Source organism: Ovis aries, chromosome Y (genome assembly GCF_016772045.2).
Source record: "Ovis aries strain OAR_USU_Benz2616 breed Rambouillet chromosome Y, ARS-UI_Ramb_v3.0, whole genome shotgun sequence".
Classification (NCBI taxonomy): Eukaryota; Metazoa; Chordata; class Mammalia; order Artiodactyla; family Bovidae; genus Ovis; species Ovis aries.
In genome coordinates, this window is record NC_082741.1 from 12903348 (window position 1) to 12910000 (window position 6653).

A 6653-nucleotide genomic window follows, 5' to 3' on the forward strand; every position below is an offset into this window, starting at 1 on the left:
GTTCAGCTGGGGGGGAGGGTCGCACAGCCCCTTCTGCAGTTTAGCCGTTACTGCCCACTGTTGTCTTTCAAGTTTGAGAAAGCACTCTCCTAATGTGTGGACTAACAAAGTCTGATCTCCTGTGGGTGCAACTCACTAAGGAGAAGGGCTTTCCTTCTCATATAAACTCCATGTGAGTGGTGGTGTACAGAGAGTGCCAGACAGCAACAGCACCACTTATAGAGATGGAGACAAATAGACATTAGCCCTTGATACACACATAGAAGGATTGCCCAAAACATTGCTATGCCACAAGCAAAGATAAAGAGACACAGAGCAAGCTCTGTACCCTAAGGCTCTGGTGTCCCTGAACAGAGGAGAGCAACTGTATCTAACAGTGGGATTTTCTCTTCTCCCCTAGCGTCTGGACAGCAACATGTTCTCTATCCCATGGCAAAAAGTATCCAGCCATGTGGTACTCCTGCTTACCATTTGGATACTCAGGAAGAGTTCTCAGTTTATTGACCGTCCTGAGGGACACAGGAGTGTGCTGTTTGGACTGCAGAGCAGGACCCGTGGTTGGAATTTCCAGAGCCCGGTCAATGACAGTGTCAGGGGTAGCAGCAGATGCAAAACCAATTTCCTCCCTGGAGCAGAATATGTCACGTGGGTACACTGCAGCCCAGGAACCGTGGAAGATGCCCTACATTCAAAGGGCAAGTCCATAAGGGTGCCACCCACAATGTTCTCGGCTATTGGACTAGATTTGAGCCAGCAGCCTGTGCATGGCTCACAGCCTAGGGACCTGCTTATTTGGCTGATGTCCCCAGGGCCGATTCACCCACTCCTGTGCTGTCTGGCACACCTTTCTTCAGCCTCAGGTAACTGGACAAACATCAACCCCCACTTCCCTAACATCCCCCTCAACTCCCCACCCCCAAAGAGCTAGTGGGTCGCACAGGATTATTGCACCCTGAGCCGCATGTACACACCATTTGTTGTGCTATTATGTCCCATCCCTTCGCATCTGCCCCAGCCTGGGGTCACTACCAGGGCCAAAAGGAATGTGAAAGGTAGTCAGAGGAATATGAGAGTATCCTGGGACCCCGGACCTTCTCAGTTGTGAGCCCTGGTTTCAGGGTGCTCGGATTGGCGGCCTGCCATCCTGATGCCTTCTGAGGCTGGGGCCTTGCAGTCACTAGTTGTCATGCCAGGCAAAGGAGGCACCCTATGCAGGGTGGAGGCGGTGGACAACAGTGAGCCCCTGGTAGACAGAGACATGACAGGGATTGGGCAGTTTTTCCAGCTGCTAGCAAAAGATATCATGGAGGAGGTTGAGGTTGTGAAAGATGAGGAGCAGCAATAGGGGTTCTCCCAGGAGCTGAGAAGACGGTGGAGGAGCAGGGCCAGCAAAAGCCCAGGAGCACGACTGAGCTTCCTGGGCAAGATGCACTGCAGGCACTGTCCACCTTCCAGGTGGAACTGAGCTTTGAGCATAAGAAAAACTGCAGCGCCTACTTCCAGTTCATGTGCAAGAATCATCAGAGAAGGAAGCCTGAGTTGGCCTGGAGGAGCGCCATCATCTAGGGCATCCCTTGATTCTGGTCCATAGCTGTATCCTTTCTGGTGCTCTTTAAAGTCCATCACTCAGGAGGAAGAGGAGGCACAGGAACCTTTTCCCTCCCCTCTATCTTGGCAGGTGCTGTTGCAGAGTCATCCATGGTCCCACTGCAAGTTGATATTTTCCTTTCAGGATCCCCCTACTTCTTGAACACGTTGACCACTAAGTAGAATTACCTTGACAGCACTTATGAGTGTGGGTTTGCAAGGTTGTGGGTGTCCACCTGTGGGATCCACATGCGTCTTCCCTGTCTCTCTGCAGGGTATAGGGCACATCGTTCCACTCCTGTCCACTGGTTCTGGAACTTCGAATGTTGGAGCATCCAGCCAAAGCATGGACACCAGAAGCCTTTACTTTCTCAGCTGGTTGTCAGGTGGTACTACTAGAGGCAGTGTGTATTAAGTATCTTTGTCAGGATTATCCTTTGTGGATCCTTCCATCCCCTGGCCTCCTGCTGCTCACTGAGTTTGAGATTGCCTGGGCACTTCACTCCCGCCCCTTACCCTGGGAAGGCCTATCAGTGAAAGGGTGTCCTCTCCGGGGTCCCAGTGCACCTGTGTGCAGCCTTTTGGATCTTCTGTGCATTTCCACATACACCACTCAGCATCTCACAACCACCAAACATGCTGCACTGGAAGCAGCTTCAGGCTGCCTTGGGAAAATATGGAAGAGTTCATGGAGGAGGTGAACAGGGAGCCCCAAGGGCAGGACATGGTGCCTACTGTCACCATCTCTGACATTGCTTCAGTTACCTTCAACTCCTGAAACACCTATGTTCCCTGTTTGCATTCGTGTCCCTGTACTGATCAGCCCTGGGATTTCTATGGAAGGAATGATGCTAAAGCTGAAACTCCAGTACTTTGGCCACCTCATGTGAAGTGTTGACTCATTGGAAAAGACTTTGATGCTGGGAGGGATTGGGGCCAGGAGGAGAAGGGCACGACAGAGAATGAGATGGCTGGATGGCATCCCTGACTCAATGGACGTGAGTCTGAGTGAACTGCGGGTGTTGGTGATGTACAGGGAGGCCTGACATGCTGCGATCCATGGGGTCGCAAAGAGTCGGACCTGACTGAGCGACTGAACTGAACTCAACTGACTGAGCATGAGTGTGTATACACACATGTGCTTATGTTGGCTCTGTGTGTGTGTGTGTGTGTGCGTGCATGTGTGTGTGTGTGTGTCCAGCCCAGGGCAGATGCAGAGATGAAAGTGGCAGGAGTGGAGGTGCTGAGCAACCATAAGAGGAGTCATGAAGTGACCAGGCTGAAGGTGGTTTGTTGCCTTTTGCATTGACCCTGTCCAGGATGTTAACGAGGAAAGGATGGCCAGTGATAACTCCAGACTGTGGCTCCAGATATTTGCATTAGACCAGATACAAAACATGGTAACCATTTCTACTGTGTTGTTGCCTGTGCTTGGACTGGGAAAAGGGGGTTCATAGTCTAAGAATTCACACAGAGCAAATCACGTGGGGTACGGCTTTGAAACCACTGTTTGTGAAGCCCTCAGTGTGTGGGGCCATGGGCTGGCCTGTGGAAATGGTGGACGTGGCTATGGCAAGACCCGGGATGGTGAGGCTAAGGTTGTGCTGAGATGGGCAGAGACCTGAGGAGAAAGAGTCATAGATTGCCTGCTGCACTGGAGACTTTTTCCACACACATTTGAAAAGGAGAACTGGGAAGGTCCTGGGCCAGTGCTGCGCCAGATCAGCCCAGCAGCCAGCACACGCCCTCCCTGAGGGTGGCACACGCTGGCATGATGTGACACCAAACATGAGATGTGCTAAAGTATGCTGTATCTGCCAAACCACAGGCATCCTAGGAGAGACATGGTCTGTAAGCGTGGCATGCCTCCAGGCACTACCAGCCTGCCTCCCTGGCAGCGCCCAAAGGCGAGGAAAGCGCAAGTAGGTTTACCTGTGTGAACCTCTGCCCGGATACGCCTGTGAGGGAGGGAAGAGAGAAAAGGCAAGGGCTGTGGGTTAATTGCATGTCCCAAGGGATCTCCAGAGGATGAGAGACAGAGAAGCTCCTGTGGGCAGTTCAGGACCTGCTGGTTTTCGGGGTCCAGGGTCTAGGCAATAGCGGTCCTGCCGAAGATACCCCATGGTCCGTGCTTAAATTTCTGACATTAATTCCTTCTTTTCTCTGGGGTCTTCCCCCTGGCTTTGGGGGCCTGGGGGGCAAAGATACATGTCTGCACCTGAGGGAGGATTCTGGTAGTCTTGTTGGAGCAGAATCTTTGATTTTGTCATAGGGGATTTCAACCAGGTGACACTCAGAGGGATGCCGCCTTCCAGGTGACTACCTTGGATACCTCTGGGCCCAAACAGGCACGGGCTTCCTTGGCACTGGGGCTGAGTAGGGAAATAGGGATGGGTGACTGTAGGGAGTCCTACCTGGGCCTAATGAGAACAACTGAAAGAGAGACTTGGCATTTAGCAAGTCACTGAGGTCTGGGTGGTTCAATCCCTCTTGTTGTTTTTGAGATAGAAAAGCTGCTATCTGCCCAAGGGAGGCATTAGCTCTGGGCCCAGAAACTGCAGGTTTCCCAGGGCATCATCTGTTTGGGGACTCTGTGTGCATGGGTAGTGTTAAACAGAAGGGACAACGTGTAGGGATGCCACCTTACTTTTATGGTCGCCGGTTCCATTCTTTGTATTGGAAGAGACCCTTTTTTCCATGTGCATCTTCTTCACAACCTTGGATCAGACCCAGGCCTATCACAATCTCTGGGGGGTTTTGGAGGCACAGGTGTCTCTTTGGCCTTTTCCTGCTACATGGAAATAGCATATGGAGGCACAAGTAGACAAGTGCGCACAGAAAGCTACACAGATAGGAAGAACAGGGGGACTCACTCAGAATGTTGTGGGATGTAAGGGGTGGTAGGCTAGAAAGAGGGGCACAACACTGACAAGGAATAACCTAGAAAGGTGCACACCGAGAAAGCAGTTCTTCAAGTCAGGTGAGCTCAGCGGTCCTTGTTCTCTGGTCCTCTGAAGGAATGCACAGGCAATGGATCAAGCCAACGTGACTGGTATTGTGAAGCTGTCCAAGGTGATGGGAGAATGCAGAAGGCAGGCACATGTTATACAGCTGTTTATGGCAAGTGCTTCCAACCCTGCCCACTACTCTGCAGGTCAGTCCCTGTCAATAGCAAATGCCAAGGTTTTGTAACCTTTGAGGATAAGTCACAGAGTTAGAAGTGCAAAGAGACATGATTGATGAGCAAGTGAAAAAACAATCAGGACAAAGAAATATGTGTGTTTACCAAAATTCACGTTCCTGAAAAAGAAGGCTTGTACTTTTGCATATGGACAAGTTTCCTCTCAGAGATGCTACTGCGTACCCCCATATGTTTGTGCACATGTGCGCATAGAGTCCCTATCGGTATGTTTGTGAGTATGAGCTGTCGCAACTGACCTGGCCAGGTGATGGAAATTGGATACTGAAAACATGAAGTTCTTAGGGAAAGGTACATAACCTCTGGCCAGCAGAAGCACTGAAGCCAGGGAATCGATCCCCATTGTCTCACTGAGCAAACACATTCTAAATGGAATTACAGTGGTTCACCTAGGATGCCTGGCAGAAAGGAGAGGCAGGAGGAAAGAGCCTGAGGATTGTGAAGAGGAAAGTCCACTCCACCTGCAGTTTATGAAAAGTAGAAAATGTATCTAATGAGCTGGAAGGAGAAACTGTACTTAATTAATTGAGTTATCTAGCTAAGATTATTTGCATCCAAACAGCCAAAAGTGCTTCCTGGTTTCTTCTTGCTGCCTATAGTAAAATATAAAGGGAAATTAAAAAAAAATGTTTAAGATAAATATTATTAAAAAGGAGATGAACTTGCTGAATTGAAAATTTTCCAGTCTTTTAAGATGACAGAAGATGCTAAAATTAATGGCTCTCAAGCAAGATCACATCCAATGCATTGAGATTAGGTGGTCTAAATATAACATTTTACACCACCTATATGCCTGTACTTCTTCATATTATTATTATTTTTTAATAAAGGTGTTCTAAAGATGAGTGCGATTGTAAAATTCTTTGTCAAGCCTCAAAAAGCTGGAAGGGGATGCCTCATGGCATTATTTAGTCAGGCCAATGCCCTACACAAAGTTTAGGGATGTCACTCAGAGACCTGTTCAATCACACAATAAGACTTCTACCAAGGTTCAGGGTGTTATCCCTTAGCTATCTCAGCAGAAAGCCAAGACAGAGTAGGCCTTGTTATGAAGACATGTGTGATTGTGGCTTTGGAGTGGAGTGTTTTGCCATGAACACCAGTAAGATTATCAGGAGACACATCAAGTTTTTCAGATAATATTTTTAAGTTCAACTCGGACTGAAAGGACTAGCAATAGTACAAAGTAAGAGCTATGGACTTCTGCCTTCTACAAGCAGGAAGAAGGCTAAGGAGCCTTTTCACCGTAATCATATACTAGCCACATTTCATGCAATGGAATCATGTCAGAAGGCAGAATTGAAAATTCAGGTACTGAAGCCTAGGAAGTTTCCAGGCCTTAAGTCCTAATCAAAGAATTGCCCACAAGAACCCATGGGATTTCAGTCCTGCTACTATTGACTCCCATCTCCCCTCCCCTTTTGGGGACAGGAGTGTCTATGAAGGTTATCTATGCCTGATCTACCACTGAATGTTGGCTGTGAAAGTGAGCAGATTAACTCATCTCTTTTGTTGACACATCCTCAGGTCTAGAGGAACTACACTTGTATAATCTGAACTGATGTGTTGAAGACTTGAGAGGCTCTTGGACTGCAAGGAGACCAAACCAGTCAATCCTAAAGTAAATCTCTCCTGCATATTCATTGGAAGGACTGATGCTGAAGCTGAAGCTTCAATACTTTGGCTACCTGATGCGAATAACTGACTCATTGGAAAAGACCATGATGCAGGAAAGATTGAAGGTAGGAGAAGGGGACAGCAGAGGATGGGATTGTTGAATAGCATCATTGACTTAATGGACTTGAGTTTGAGTAAGCTCCTAGAGTTGATGGACAGGGAAGCCTGCAATGCTGCAGTCCATGGGGTC

General features: G+C 48.7%; 1 pseudogene; it reads left to right on the forward strand.

The window, feature by feature from the left end:
* Positions 1-987: 987 nt before the first annotated feature.
* Positions 988-6653, forward strand: part of LOC132659073 (testis-specific Y-encoded protein 1-like) — a 598357-nt pseudogene continuing 592691 nt past the window's right edge.